The 17,015-nt window shown below is 45.8% G+C and overlaps 1 non-coding gene across 1 annotated transcript; it reads left to right on the top strand.

The window, feature by feature from the left end:
* The first annotated feature begins 267 nt into the window (after positions 1–267).
* TRNAA-UGC (transfer RNA alanine (anticodon UGC)) lies at positions 268–339 on the top strand. The gene has a single exon. It is a non-coding gene; the product is annotated as a tRNA-Ala (tRNA).
* Positions 340–17,015: the final 16,676 nt, after the last annotated feature.

A 17,015-nucleotide genomic window follows, 5' to 3' on the forward strand; every position in this document is an offset into this window, starting at 1 on the left:
TCTATATGTCTGTTCCTATGTCTAAATGTCTCTCTGTACGTCTGTTGGTCAATATATCTGTCTATCTATCTACTCAATCTATCTCCATTATCTATCTCCATGTCATTTATTGCTGTCTAAAAACGCTAGAAAAATGCAGGAAAAAAAGCACGTTTTTGCCGCTGCGTTTTTCCTGCCAAGAGATGTGGAAATGCTGCAGAAATTTCTGCTTTCAAATAAGTGTGAACATACCCTTAGGGTTTTGCATATGAGCATAACACACATGCAGGGGATGTAGCTCAGTGGTAGAGCGCATGCTTTGCATGTATGAGGCCCCAGGTTCAGTCCCCGGCATCTCCATTGTCATGTATTCCACAGAGATCACTCTATATCTCACCATGCTGTGACTGTGTCAGGATTTCATCAGGGATTCCAACATATGGAATATATGTTAATGCCCTCTGTACAGTCACTGCCAGCTTCACAATAGCCCAATTATTAATATTACTCGCTGCCACCACCGGCTGAGTTTGAAATATAGTACAAGGCCTTGCCTGGCCAAACGCCTGCATTCTGGTAGTGTATGGCTTCTGGGAAGGGAACGATTACAGGACAAAAGAAACAGAACGATTAGACTTTATATTTAATCCAAATGGGAGGCAGTGTTTAGGAAAACTATACAAAAATGTTTACAAAAGGAGACAATTCAATACATTAATAGTTACACCAAATAATAAGGATTAAAGAAGAGACTTACTATAAGATCGCTGAGACGATTCAATATAGGTGGATTTGATTTGAACGTTATCGAATATGACCCATTGCTTATAGTATCTATACCCCCCAGCCAACTATTTTATGCTGAAGGGAGAGACCCCCCTGGGATGACGTCACAGGGACTGGGCTCTAGCCTGCACATTTTATTAAAAACTTCTGGGATAACTCATCGCTCGTTGATCCCAGAATCCCAAAAGTGATACCATATTTCTATTATGATTTTACCTTCATTTAAGGACCACACACTGCATAGTTGCGACCTGCTATCCTAGTGCTTTAGTGCTACAGCTCCATGGAGGGGTTTGATAAAATATGCATAGCGTTATGTGATATTTCAGTTTTTCTTTTTTAATAATTTTGCAAAAATTTCTACATTTCAGTTTTTTTTCAGTCAAGATGGGGTGCAGAGTGTACTTTAATGAGGAAAAAATGAACTTTTTAGAGTTTACCAAATGGCTGCAATGAAACAAAGAGTGAAACATTTAAAGGGGTCTGAATACTTTCCGTATCCAATGTATTGCTCCATACAGTATGGGCCCCATATAATGCTCCATACAGTATGGCCCCATATAATGCTCAATATAGTATGGGCCCCATATAATGCTCCATACAGTATGGCCCCATATAATGCTCAATATAGTATGGCCCCATATAATGCTCCATACAGTATGGCCCCATGTAATGCTCCATACAGAAAAAAAATAATAATCAAATACTTCCCTCTCCTTGTTCCCCGCTGGCCGCAGGTCCTGTCTCCACAGCGTGTTCCGGCTCTCTGCACTGTGACTGCCCAGCACAGAGGGGGCGCTGTAGTGATCGCGCCCTCTTCCCTGAGATGTCACAGAGTCGGAAGACACCGGAGCTGCGGAGGAACGTGGAGAGATGAGTATCGCGAGCAGTTTAAAGCAATGTGGGACGCGGTGCCAGAGCCCATGCTGTACTGCTCTGCCAGCTATATAGTGGCCGATTCCGGGTACTGCACACCTGACCCTATTCATATGATCTGCAGTACCCCGCTGTAGCCACTATGCAGTTGTTGGCGCTGTGCTGTTCCAGTCTGCAAATAATCACATCCAACCGGCACCAAGAACAGCTGATCACGCGTGCCGGGGGTCGCGTCCCCATTAATCTAATATTGGTCGCCTATCCTAAGGGTAAGTCATCAATATAAAAGAGCTGGACATCCCCTTTATCTGTTGCCACTACCCCTATACCAACTAATGGTAAATCCCTCCCTCACTTATCATTATGTGCTGCTAATGTTACGTAACAACATTCTATATAGTGAAGTCACAACCAGACATAGAGATGGTAAATATTATTTATTTTTAGGAACATTTGGACAAATAATGGAATATATGAGGATATCATAGTCTGGGGCTGCAGCTGTTATCAGCATCTCTGCACATGATGAAATCAGGGTCTCTATGAAGCAGATGAGGGATCTGTGGATCATTATGGAAATGATCTGTAACTTCTGCAGATTTCTGTAAAGAGAAGACACCAAATTATTACATCTCATCAATAGATTCCCAGTAAAAAGTTAATAATCAGCTGGAAAATATAAAAAAGCAAATTCTAATATCTACTTACATGAAGGACAAGTCATTCTGATCTAATTCCTCAATGTTCTCCAGACTTGGATCATCCTTCTATGAAAAGGAGAAAAGAACAATTACTTATATGTCACATGTGATATAGATATCATGGGGCAGCGGGAATGAGAGGTGACTTACCATCGGGTGATTTTGGGGTGTTCATGGCCCTTCATGCTTGGTAAGATGTTGACCAAAGCTGATGGTAAACTAAAGAGAGATCAGAACAGCAGGAAGTTACAGGTGATATTTTTTACAGTCTTGTAATGAATGTAGTGTTAATGTATGCATTGCTCCCTTACCTGGGCTGGGGTCAGTATGTTCTCCACCACTGTCTGCACCATGAACATGGTGCTTCAATGGAAGCAGTGGTTACGGCACAGGGGGCACAGAGGTTTGGAGCGGAGCCATCTAGTAATACATCCCTGATGGAAGGTGTGGTCACATGGAAGGACCGTGACCTGCTCTCCGATCTCATATTCGGTCATACAGATGATACATGACTCGGCCTCCTCCTGTGCGGTTACATCCCTTGTTGGGAGATTTGCAATTAGCAGTGCTCTCCTGCGAACCCAATGCTGCCGCCTCTGCCGCACAGGTAGATTTTGTGCAGGTGGCTCCACAGCATTGCTGTCGCTCTGACGTCCATCACTGGTAGAAGGTCTTTCCTCGTCTCTTGGAGGAGACCGTCCATCACTGGTAGAAGGTCTCTCCTGCACAGGTAGGTTTTGTGCAGGTGGCTCCACCTGTGGCAGTGGTGGTGTCATCACACCCACTTCCTCCAGTTGAATGGGTGGGAGGGGACGGCCGCCATCCCTGCTGCTCTCTCCGGAGGGCTCTGCAGGGGCTGGTCTTAGAGGAGAGCGGCTTCTATCCCTGCTCTCTTCCTGTCCTCTACGCCGTGGAGGATCTCTGGCCCGTCTCCCTCTCCTCTCAGTGACAGCATTGCTGTCTCTCTGACGTCCATCACTGGTAGAAGGTCTTTCCTGATCTCTTGGAGAAGACCTCCTTCCATCACTGGTAGAAGGTCTTTCCTGATCTCTTGGAGGAGACCTCCTCCGTCCATGGACAATTATGGCCTGACCTATAAACAAATAAGAATTTATCTGAATTATTTCCAATTTTAGTAAACACTTTTTGGCTATAGTGATGGGTCCTTCTACTGCCGTGGTGTTTAGGGAGAGGGGAACCCTAGAAAGAATTGACTTTATTTTGGCCTTAGTTAACCTGCACTGTCTGTCCTGAAATGTGTCCCCTCATACCCCAGGGATATCTCCTCCCAGGAAAGCCCTATAGTGTGGGAATATTGTGGATCTCCCCCAAATATTTCACTTACCTTGATTTTCTGGTCGGCGCAGCCATGCCTCATTGTCAGCAATCAGCTGGCGCAGCTCCCGGGCGCTCATGACTTAGGTACCTGGAGCTGGCTGATAGAATATTGGAGAACTAAGCTCTCCGGTGGCACCGGTGTTATTGTGCTCTGATCAAAGATCAAGAAGAAGAAATGGAAGTAATCACCAGATGTGTAACACAAACTAGTTCGCTCTTCCACAACCAAAGTGAAGTCTCAGCAAAAGCATCAACTCAAGAAATGGCGCTGATGTCACAGTGCTCAGAGATTATATACCCTCAGGACATTCCATGATGTCATTATGACATCATAACTGAGTGACCCCCTAATCCTGAGCATTGTGACATCAGAGCAGCCAGGCCGCCATGTTTGCTGCCAACTGGTGAATGAGGCAGAGAATGTGGAATAGAAATATCCCATCTGATTAATAGAATATAAATGTATATAAATCTGTGTTGGAAAAGATAGAAAAATCAGTTTTCTCCATGTTTGTAAATAGTCGTTTTTTCGCTTTGGTAGATATTATATACATGTTATATATGGTGTAAATTATCTTCTGCTGTAAATGATAATAATGGAATGTTATTCTTTATCATTTATAGTTGTGGGTGATACATTATTGCTAAACAATAAACAACTCACCGACCTGTCAGGGAAATGATCAGGTTATATAAATGAGTGAAAATAGAATAAATAATAATAGAAGGTAAAGTATACAAATGCCTCTAAAAAAAAAAGTCATCAGTTTTTTTTACTTTTCTGTACCACCAGGGCCGTCCTACATGACATACATGGATTTTACCTGGGTGTCTCGTGCCCCTATAATAATGTGTCCATATCACTCAGTTACCCCAAATCCACAAAACTATCTATTAGAACAGGACCTGGACTGGTAATCTTCCTACCTGGCAGATTCCCTGTGGACGCCTCGGGTGGGCTGGTCAGTGGATCACCAGCAAGGTGCAGATTTAGCCCTCCTAAAGTATAACAATAGTACAGTGGTGGCCAAAAGTATTGGCACCCCTGCAATTCTGTCGGATGATACTCAGTTTCTTCCTGAAAATGATTGCAATCACAAACTCTTTGGTATTATTATCTTCATTTAATTTGTCTTCAATGAAAAAAAACAAAAAGAATTGTCCTAAAGCTAAATTGGATATAATTCCACACCAAACCTAGAAAAGGGGGTGGACAAAAGTATTGGCACTGTTTGAAAAATCATGTGATGCTTCTCTAATTCATGTAATTAACAGCACCTGTAACTTACCTGTGGCACCTAACAGGTGTTGGCAATAACTAAATCACACTTGCAGCCAGTTAACATGGATTAAAGTTGACTCAACCTCTGTCCTGTGTCCTTGTGTGTACCATATTGAGCATGGAGAAAAGAAAGAAGACCAAAGAACTGTCTGAGGACTTGAGAAACCAAATTGTGAGGAAGCATGAGCAATCTCAAGGCTACAAGTCCATCTCCAAAGACCTGAATGTTCCTGTGTCTTCCGTGCGCAGTGTCATCAAGAAGTTTAAAGCCCATGGCACTGTGGCTAACCTCCCTAGATGTGGACGGAAAAGAAAAATTGACGAGAGATTTCAACGCAAGATTGTGCGGATGGTGGATAAAGAACCTCTACTAACATCCAAACAAGTTCAAGCTTCCCTGCAGTCCAAGGGTACAACAGTGTCAACCCGTACTATCCGTCGGCGTCTGAATGAAAAGGGACTGTATGGTAGGATACCCAGGAAGACCCCACTTCTTACCCCGAGACATAAAAAAGCCAGGCTGGAGTTTGCCAAAACTTACCTGAGAAAGCCTAAAACGTTTTGGAAGAATGTTCTCTGGTCAGATGAGACAAAAGTCGAGCTTTTTGGGAAAAGCATCAACATAGAGTGTACAGGAAAAAAAAGAGGCATTCAAAGAAAAGAACACGGTCCCTACAGTCAAACATGGTGGAGGTTCCCTGATGTTTTGGGGTTGCTTTGCTGCCTTTGGCACTGGACTGCTTGACCGTGTGCATGGCATAATGAAGTCTGAAGACTACCAACAAATTTTGCAGCATAATGTAGGGCCCAGTGTGAGAAAGCTGGGTCTCCCTCAGAGGTCATGGGTCTTCCAGCAGGACAATGACCCAAAACACACTTCCAAAAGCGCTATAAAATGGTTTGAGAGAAAGCACTGGAGACTTCTAAGGTGGCCAGCAATGAGTCCAGACCTGAATCCCATAGAACACCTGTGGAGAGATCTCAAAATGGCAGTTTGGAGAAGGCACCCTTCAAATATCAGGGACCTGGAGCAGTTTGCCAAAGAAGAATGGTCTACAATTCCAGCAGAGCATTGTAAGAAACTCATTGATGGTTACCGGAAGCGGTTGTTCGCAGTTATTTTGGCTAAAGGTTGTGCAACCAAGTATTAGGCTGAGGGTGCCAATACTTTTGTCCGGCCCATTTTTGGAGTTTTGTGTGAAATGATCAATGATTTGATTTTTGCTTCATTCTCTTTTGTGTTTTTTCCTTGCAAGCAAATTAAATGAAGAGAATAAGACCAAAGAATTTGTGATTGCAATCATTTTCAGGAAGAAACTGAGTATTATCTGACAGAATTGCAGGGGTGCCAATACTTTTGGCCACCACTGTAACTATAACAATAGTATGTTTGCATACTATAGCGCTACAGAGTGCTACTTTATTTGTTGGTTATATATGGAGATGGCTACTCTTAGTAAGCACCTGTACACACCGGTTTTCTGTTTTGAAAGTGACGGTCAGTCTTTTGATATTTGTATACATAGGATTTCTGAATGATCACTCCACCCCTAAGCCTCAGGAGGTTTTAATTATAGCAGGATCCTACCCTCCCATATACATGTACACTTTAGTATAAGATTGGATTCACACTAGGTAGGTTCCTGGCAACGAGAGTCGCCTTACCATGGCTATCGGGTACACATGAATTGGCTAATTTATGCGCTAAGAATTCTCATTTATTTCTATTTTCTAGAGCAGTAATGCAATTCAAATTTCATACATTTCATGTTTTCATGCTATAGCGCTACAGAGTGCTACTTTATTTGTTAGTTATATAGATGGCAACTCTTAGTAAGCACCTGTACAGACCAGTTTTCTGTTTTGGAAGTGACGGTCAGTCTTTTGATAGCTGTTATTGATAACCAGGGAACATTTTGGGCTAATGGCCCCTTTCCCTGGCTAGTAATATCAGCCCCCAGCAGACGGCTTTCCCTCTGCTGGTTATGAAAATTTGGCCAGAGCCCCCTCTGTTTTTTTAATCTAATTCTTTATTTTACACATAATGTACACTGGGCTTGCTGACTACAATTTCCATCACTGTCGCCTGCTCGCGCTGATCTCAGGCAACAATGATATGAGCTGCATTCAGCTCCCGGCGCATGTCCAGCACTCCGGCATTCAAAAGTCTTGCATTAGAGCTACCGCCGTCAGACCCGGTGGCTTGAACTCCGGTAACCTTGTAGAGTTCAAAGCCACCGGGTCTCCCGGCAGTTGCAAGGCCCAGAAACCTCATGGGAAACTTTGAGGGACATTTTAGGTTTTGGAAGTTTCCAGCTGCTGGAACACCTAGTGGCAGCGAACTAAGGTTACTTTAGGTGTGTATTTTACTGTGCTTGTTAATAAAAAAAGAGAAGTGGGGTCCCTCGTAATTTTTATAATCAGCAAAGGGAAAATCAACGGCTGGTGGCTGATATTATTTGGGAACAGGCCAATAGCCATAAAGATTCCCAGGCTATTAATATCAGCTCACAGCTGTTTGCTTAGCCTTTACTGCTTATTATAGGGGAGACCCCAAACAAAAATTGATGTGGGGTCCCCCTATATTCACTAACCATCAAAGGCTAAACAGACAGCTGCGAGATGATATTAATAGCTTAGGAAGTGGCCATGGTTATTGGCCCCCTCCTAGACTAAAAACATCAGCTCTCATCCGCCCCAGAAATGGTACATCAATAAAATGTGCCAAATCTGATGCTTAGCCTCTGCTCTTCCCACTTGTCTTGATGCGATGACAAGTGGGTTAATGATTGTGGGGTTGACGTCAGCTGTTTTATGGCCGCTAACATCAAGCCCACAAGTTAGTAATGGAGAGGCATCTATAAGACTCCCTATTACTAACCCAATAATCAGATTGTAAAAAAACACACCCAGAATAAAGTCCTTTATTTGAAATAAAGACAAACACTCCTTTATTAAAATAAAAATAAAAAAGTATTATATTCACCTTTACACCTAATTCACCAAAGCCTTTGTCCCCTGTAAAAGAGAAAAAAATAAAAAAACACCATAATGCTCACCTTAACACCTAATCCCTGATGCCCTTGTCACCTGTAAACGACAAAAAGTAGTAAACCACCATAATACTCACCTGTCTGCCGTGAATATAATCCATACTGTCCCACGACAATCCGGATGACTTGGAGAAGAGTCACATCAGCAGTCACTAATGTGACTGCTCTCCACGACAGCCCGCTCACACTGACACAAGAGTGTAATCTCTCCTGCAGGTGATGCCGCCTTTCTACCGCTGCTGATGGCCTGCAACCAATCATCAGACATAAGCAATATCAGGAGATCATCATGGGGTGCAGTGCTTGTCACGGTGCGTATCTGGGAGGTAAGTGCTCTATGCTTTCTTCTTAATTCATTGGGACAATAGAAAAGCGCCATCCAGTAGGGAACAATCTCTTTAAAATACGGGAAAAGGAGAATTGCATTTTTTTTTAATCTGTTCAATAAAAGGCATAAAAAATAAAATCGCCTCCTTTTTTCCCCATATTTTAAATATAAACAAATAATGAAAAAATTAAAGAAAAATAGTTTTGTCTTGTCCCTAATAGTCCAGACTATGAGAATATGATGTTATTTATGCTGCATGATTATAAAAGAGAAAAAATAATAGAGAAAATCTATTAGTAGATAGTCATAGATTAGTGACTCTTGGAGATGAGAACAAATCCATGGGTGTCCATACAGGGGATGTAGCTCAGTGGTAGAGCGCATGCTTTCCCTGTATGAGGCCCTGGGTTCAATCCCCGACATCTCCATGTTTTGTGATAAAAAAACTAGTAAAGCTTCCAAATATTCAGGAATCTGATACGTGTGAGTATACAGCGGCTCGTCTGTCTGGGTGTAACACAGAACTAAATATCAGATATTTGCTTTTGAAAATGTTATGCAGAGTGATTGTTGGACACTAGGGGGCAGTGTAATCAGCACAATACACCTACATACATCGCTAGAGACTAGAGAGGAGGAAATCAGTTTTCAGGACCAGCGGCCGCAACAGTTATTCTGTGGCCGCTGGACAGGAGCCCCCCAAACCTAATCCCACCTGCTGGTATATTATGTGAGTGCTGTGTGCTATTAGTACAGTGGGGAAAATAAGTATTTGATACGCTGCTGATTTTGCCAGGGGCGGACACAGACTGTAGTGAGCCCCACATAACACTGCATACAGAATACTGGCCCCCATATAACGCTCCATGCAGGCTGTTCCCCCCTTACAATGCCCCATTACACGAGCGATATCTATTGTGAATTCTACAATAGCCCAGAAACCGGCAAATCCTCACAGCGCACAGTGCAGACCGGACAGTATAGTCCTCCATACAGTATTATGGGCACCATATAATGCTCCATACAGGATACTGACCCCCTTATAATGCTCCATACAGGATACTGGCCCCCATATAACGCTCCATACAGGATACTGACCCCCTTATAATGCTCCATACAGTATACTGGTCCCCATATAATGCTCCATACAGGATACTGGTCCCCATATAATGCTCCCTACAGGATACTGGTCCCCATATAACGCTCCATACAGGATACTGTCCCCCATATAATGCTCCATACAGAATACTGACCCCCATATAACACTCCATACAGAATATTGGCCCCATGTAATGCTCCATGCAGGCTGTTCCCCCCTCATAATGCCCCATGCAGGATGTCACACATCCCCCCACCAGATAATGCCCCATGCAGGATGTCACACACCCCCCCACCATATAATGCTCCATGCAGGATGTCACACCCACTTTCCCCCCACCATATAATGCCCCATGCCCCATACATGAAAAAAATAAAAAAAATCCAATACTCACCTCACTTCTTACCTGCTGCTGGCGCTGCTCCGGACTCCAGCGTCGCCCGCGTCTTCCCGCTCTGCACTGTGACAGGTCAGGAGAGAGCGCGCGCGGTGTAAAGACATCACCGCGCCCTCTGACCTGAGACGTCACAGTCAGAGGACGCGGAAGACGCTGAGGAGGCACGGGGAGGGGTAAGTATTGTGCCGGCGCCGTCACATGACCGGACATGTCCCTGCGCTCAGCATGGTGCCGGGGAACCATGTGGAGCGCAGGGACATCTCCGGTCATGTGACGGCGGGAGGTCCTGCGGGGGGGCTCCATGAAGAGACGCACAAGAGGGGGGTCCCGAAGGGGCCCCGACCGGCCGGGCCCCATGCTGGAGTCAGGGCAGTCATGCCCTGATGGCGGCCCTGCTGGAGGCTGGAGGGGCCCCCTCTCCCTCGGGGGCCCCCGTTCAATGAACCGGCTGCACAGGCGGTAGTTCCGCCCCTGACTCCACCAGCAGAATAGTGTGTGCAGCTCTGGATTATAATACAGGATGTAACTCAGGATCAGTAATGTAATGAATGTACACAGTGACTCCACCAGCAGAATAGTGTGTGCAGCTCTGGAGTATAATAAAGGATGTAACTGAGGATGACTAGAGAATCAGTAATGTAATATATGTGCACAGTGACTGCACCAGCAGAATAGTGAGTGCAGCTCTGGAGTATAATGCAGGATGTAAGTCAGGATCAGTAATGTAATGAATGTAGACAGTGACTGCACCAGCAGAATAGTGAGTGCAGCTCTGAATTATAATACAGGATGTAACTCAGGATCAGTAATGTAATGAATGTAGACAGTGACTCCACCAGCAGAATAGTGTGTGCAGCTCTGGAGTATAATAAAGGATGTAACTGAGGATGAGTAGAGAATCAGTAATGTAATATATGTGCACAGTGACTGCACCAGCAGAATAGTGAGTGCAGCTCTGGATTATAATACAAGATGTAACTCAGGATGAGTAATGTAATGTATGTACACAGTGACTGCACCAGCAGAATAGTGAGTACAGCTCTGGAGTATAATACAGGATGTAACTCAGGATCAGTAATGTAATGTATGTACACAGTGACTGCACCAGCAGAATAGTGAGAGCAGCTCTGGAGTATAATACAGTATATAACTCAGGATCAGTGCAGGATCAGTAATGTAATGTATGTACACAGTGACTCCACCAGCAGAATAGTGAGTGCAGCTCTGGAGTATAATACAGGATGTAACTGAGGATCAGTAGAGGATCAGTAATGTAATGTATGTGCACAGTGACTGCACAAGCAGAATAGTGAGTGCAGCTCTGGAGTATAATACAGGATGCAAGTCAGGATAAGTACAAGATTAGTAATGTAATATATGTACACAGTGACTGCACCAGCAGAATAGTGAGTACAGCTCAGGATTATAATACAGGATGTAACTCAGGATCAGTAATGTAATGTATGCACACAGTGACTGCACCAGCAGAATAGTGAGTGCAGCTCTGGAGTATAATATAGGATGTAACTAAGGATCAGTACAGGATCAGTAATGTAATGTATGTACACAGTGACTGTACCAGCAGAATAGTGAGTGCAGCTCTGGAGTATAATACAGGATGGAACTCAGGATCAGTAATGTAATGTATGTACACAGTGACTGCACTAGCAGAATAGTGAGTGCAGCTCTGGGGTATAATAAGGGATGTAACTCAGGATCAGTACAGGATCAGTAATGTAATATATGTACACAGTGGTGCACCAGCAGAATAGTGAGTGCAGCTCTGGAGTATAATACAGGATGTAACTCAGGATCAGTAGAGGATCAGTAATGTAATGTATGTACACAGTGACTACACCAGCAGAATAGTGAGTGCATCTCTGGAGTATAATACAGGATGTAGCTCAGGATCAGAACCGGATCAGTAATGTAATGTATGTGCACAGTGACTGCACCAGCAGAATAGTGAGTGCAGCTCTGGAGTATAATACAGGATGGAACTCAGGATCAGTAATGTAATGTATGTACACAGCGACTGCACTAGCAGAATAGTGAGTGCAGTTCTGGAGTATAATACAGGATGGAACTCAGGATCAGTAATGTAATGTATGTACACAGTGACTGCACTAGCAGAATAGTGAGTGCAGCTCTGGAGTATAATACAGGATGAAACTCAGGATCAGTACAGGATCAGTAATGTAATATATGTACACAGTGGCTGCACCAGCAGAATAGTGAGTGCAGCTCTGGAGTATAATACAGGATGTAACTCAGGATCAGAACCGGATCAGTAATGTAATGTATGTGCACAGTGACTGCACCAGCAGAATAGTGAGTGCAGCTCTGGAGTATAATACAGGATGGAACTCAGGATCAGTAATGTAATGTATGTACACAGTGACTGCACTAGCAGAATAGTGAGTGCAGCTCTGGAGTATAATACAGGATGGAACTCAGGATTAGTAATGTAATGTATGTACACAGTGACTCCACCAGCAGAATAGTGAGTGCAGCTCTGGAGTATAATAAAGGAATTAACTGAGGATGAGTAGAGGATCAGTAATGTAATGTATGTACACAGTGACTGCACCAGCACAATAGTGAGTTCAGCTCTGGAGTATAATACAGGATGTAACTAAGGATCAGTACAGGATCAGTAATGTAATATATGTACACAGTGACAGCACCAGCAGAAAAGTGAGTGCAGCTCTGGAGTATAATACAGGATGTAACTCATGATCAGTACAGGATCAGTAATGTAATGTATGTACACAGTGACTGCACCAGCACAATAGTGAGTTCAGCTCTGGAGTATAATACAGGATGTAACTCAGGATCAGTACAGGATCAGTAATGTAATGTATGTACACAGTGACTACACCAGCAGAATAGTGAGTGCAGCTCTGGATTATAATACAGGATGTAACTCAGGATCAGTAATGTAATGTATGTACACAGTGACTGCAGCAGCAGAATAGTGAGTGCAGCTCTGGAGTGTAATACAGGATGTATCTCAGGATCAGTAATGTAATGAATGTACACAGTGACTCCACCAGCAGAATAGTGTGTGCAGCTCTGGAGTATAATAAAGGATGTAACTGAGGATGTCTAGAGAATCAGTAATGTAATATATGTGCACAGTGACTGCACCAGCAGAATAGTGAGTGCAGCTCTGGAGTATAATGCAGGATGTAACTCAGGATCAGTAATGTAATGAATGTAGACAGTGACTGCACCAGCAGAATAGTGAGTGCAGCTCTGAATTATAATACAGGATGTAACTCAGGATCAGTAATGTAATGAATGTAGACAGTGACTCCACCAGCAGAATAGTGAGTGCAGCCCTGGAGTATAATACAGGATGTAACTGAGGATCAGTAATGTAATGAATGTACACAGTGACTACACCAGCAGAATAGTGTGTGCAGCTCTGGAGTATAATAAAGGATGTAACTGAGGATGAGTAGAGAATCAGTAATGTAATATATGTGCACAGTGACTGCACCAGCAGAATAGTGAGTGCAGCTCTGGAGTATAATGCAGGATGTAAGTCAGGATCAGTACAGGATCAGTAATGTAATATATGTACACAGTGACTGCACCAGCAGAATAGTGAGTGCAGCTCTGGATTATAATACAGGATGTAACTCAGGATCAGTAATGTAATTTATGTACACATTGAATGCACCAGCAGAATAGTGAGTGCAGCTCCGGAGTATAATGCAGGATGTATCTCATGGTCAGTAATGTAATGTATGTACACAGTAACTCCACCAGCAAAATAGTGAGTGCAGCTCTGGAGTATAATAAAGGAAGTAACTGAGGATGAGTAGAGGATCAGTAATGTAATGTATGTGCACAGTGACTGCACCAGCAGAATAGTGAGTGCAGCTCTGGAGTATAATACAGGATGTAAGTCAGGATCAGTACAGGATCAGTAATGTAATATATGTGCACAGTGACTGCACCAGCAGAATAGTGAGTGCAGCTCTGGAGTATAATACAGGATGTAACTCAGGATCAGTACAGGATCAGTAATGTAATGTATGTACACAGTGACTGCACCAGCAGAATAGTGAGCGCAGCTCTGGAGTATATTACAAGATGTAACTCAGGATCAGTAATGTAATGTATGTACACAGTGACTGCACCAGCAGAATAGTGAGTGCAGCTCTGGAGTATAATACAGGACGTAACTCAGGATCAGTACAGGATCAATAATGTAATGTATGTACACATTGACTGCACCAGCAGAATAGTGAGTGCAGCTCTGGAGTATAATACAGGATGTAGCTCAGGATCAGTAATGTAATGTATGTACACAGTGACTCCACCAGCAGCATACTGGGTGCAGCTCTGATCAGCTGCTAGTCAGTGTGCTGATTACGGGTGTGGTGGCTGCAGATCCTGCTGTGAGCTCCTGATCTCTGAGAACCAACACCTCTCCACCTGGGGACCTGCTCTCTCTCTTTCCCGGAGAGAGAACTGGTTTCTGGGATGAGTGATGGAGCCAAGTCCCATTCTTCTGCTTCCCGAACCAGGCCGGCGGGGGGCAGAAGAAACCAGCAACCGGCCTGCACATCAGAGGACTCGGGGGTGAGACGCTGCACCAGGAGTCACAGCAATGTGGCTCCTACTCCCCCCGGGATTGTGGAGACCCCCAGAAGCCGCAAGGCTTCCAGCATGGAGGAAAAGCCTGACAGCGGCGTGCAAGATGGCGCTCCTTCCGGAGGAAAGCTGAGTGCTCACGGAGGTGAGGCCGACCTCCCTGAGGGGGGGTGGGCGCAGCAGGGACCCCGGGAGTCTGTGTCCACATATGCCTCCCGGGTCATGATCCACCTCCGTGAGTATGAAGATGCCAGTAAGCTCATCAGGAGGCTACGGGAGGAGCTGCGCTGCACAAGCGCCAAAGCTGCAGGGGCCTCCAAACCAAGGAAGGCCAAGCTCCAAGCCAAGGTAAAAAGACTGAGCAGTGAAATTCAACGCCTGGAACTTAGGAAAGCCACCATCAGGGAGCAGAGTGGTCCTTTCAAAGAAAAACTTATAAATGAAGACTGCTTTAGAGAAATGGCTGATACCAGAGAGCAAAGGCAGATGGGGCTGCAGCCTGAGAGCCAGGTGGATGATGAGAGTGATGATGACCAGCAGGAAGCCCCACCTGGTAGCCTGCAAAGTCACCCGCAGGCCACGTGCAGCGAGCTCCCTGCAGGACAGGCGACAGTGACATCCGGTCGCAGTTCTGCCGGCTCTGGGGAGGACAGTGACAGCAGCGGCCAGGGAGGGGCGCTAATGGCGGAGATTAAACTCCTGGAGTCCCCAGTGTGCCTCCAAAGCTTCCATCTTGGTGACGATCTACCAGAAGAGGCACCTGGGGGCCACAAAAAGGCAAAGAAGACCAAGCCAAAGCTGCAGGAAGTGGTAAGATACGTATATGCCCCCCTCCCTGTACCCCCTGAGTCGGCGGCAGGCTCAGCTCGCTGTATAAGCCCCGTTGCTCAGCCCAGCCCGGGTTCTGCTGTGGATCCGGTGCAAAGGCGCGGGGAGATTACAGAGCGCGGTAGTGAGGCGCAGAGCTCCGTCTCTGCTTGTAGTAGTGGGGACGTAGCAGGAGGTGCATCAGCCGAGAGGCTGGACAGTGAGGGCGGCCCGGCGGCGGGCGTTCCATCAGGCCACGATGCTGTGGTGCGCTCCTCAGTGGGAGGGGGGAGCAGCCCGGTGTCGGGGGCAGCTCCGGTAGCCTCGGCTCCTCTGAATGCTGTTGCCGCTGATCACTTAGTTGAGAAGCGGCGGCAGTGTGAGGGGGCAGTTGGGGCTGAGCGCTCCGGTCCTCCCACGAAAGTGCTATTTTGTGTTGGCGTTGCTGGTCCGGAAGATCCTGATGCTAAAGATCAGCGGCGCCTAACTGCAGCTAGAGATCAGCGGCACATTATACCAAATGCCAAACAGCGGAAATTACCGACCGATGATGTGGAGGGCACACATAAGACCGGGGGTGAGGTCGCCTCCAGTTCTATGGAGGTGACTGAGCCCCTTGTGCCTGATGCGGAGGTCAAAAGGTCATCCACCATTGTTACTGGTCCAGCAGGAATGAATGTGGTGGTGGAGGTGAATGAGGATAATTCATTGTCTGGTGGTGTGGTTGCTGGTTTGGTGGAGGGTAAGATGGAGGTGGGTAATGGTGATACTGTTGGGGCTGACGTGGTCACTGGTCCGGTTGCCCCCCCGGGGGTGGCAACACCTGTCCGGAGTTATGCCAGTGTCACCTCCGGGGCAAATAGGGCATCCTCCTCGTCTCCGGGCTTTGGGGACGGCATGTTGCAACGTCGCCTTCTGGAGGCTCTAAAGAAGGGGGAGAGATCACTAATGGTAGAGGGTCGAGAGGTTGATCTATCGTTCTGGATAGAGAGGCATGGCCTCGGGGCCTTCCGAGAGCAAAAAGGGGGAGATACAGTGTGGTCCCTCCCAACAGCCGGGCCAGGCAGTGTGCGTAGGAATGTGGTCCGTCTTCGGTGGAGGGGCAGTGATGCATGTCCTCCAAGGTCTAAAGTTGAGGAGCTCCTGCTGAGGATGGGCTTCAAGGCGATTGACATCTACGTCTTGATACATCCCTATTCCACGCCTGAGTTTGATGTCAGCTTTGTTCGGCCGGAGGGGCTTGAGCTCTTCTGGGCGAATTATGAGTTGGCAAAAAATGAGCCCGGCTGGCGAGACTTTGCCGTTCAGGCAGTGTCTCGCCAAAAACAGATCAAGAAAGTGACCGTGATGACTCGTAATGAGTCGCTTTCTTGCTATGACATCATGACTTCGCTTGGTCGGTATGGAGAGGTGGTGGAGATGCCAAAGAAAAACCGCGACGAGTTTGGTATCTGGTCAGGGGCCTGGACGTTTATGGTAAAACTTAAGCGTTCAGGTGGTACGGTTGCCCACATTCCATCGTCTGCCTTCCTGGGTAGGGATCGTGTCCTGGTCTTCTACCAGGGGCAACCGAAGCTCTGTCACAGGTGCGGCGACCCCACACACTTCAGTGCAAACTGCACCGTGCAGAAATGCGCGTTGTGTGGGGGTGTCGGCCATCTTGACGCCTCTTGTGTGGAGATTAGGTGCCACCTGTGTGGTGAGTTAGGTCACCCATTCAGCCGTTGTCCTCGCTCCTTTGCTAATGCAGTCGAGACCCCG

Source organism: Phyllobates terribilis, unplaced genomic scaffold, assembly GCF_046119375.1.
Source record: "Phyllobates terribilis strain yellow unplaced genomic scaffold, ASM4611937v1 Scaffold_3__8_contigs__length_932513732, whole genome shotgun sequence".
NCBI lineage: Eukaryota > Metazoa > Chordata > Amphibia > Anura > Dendrobatidae > Phyllobates > Phyllobates terribilis.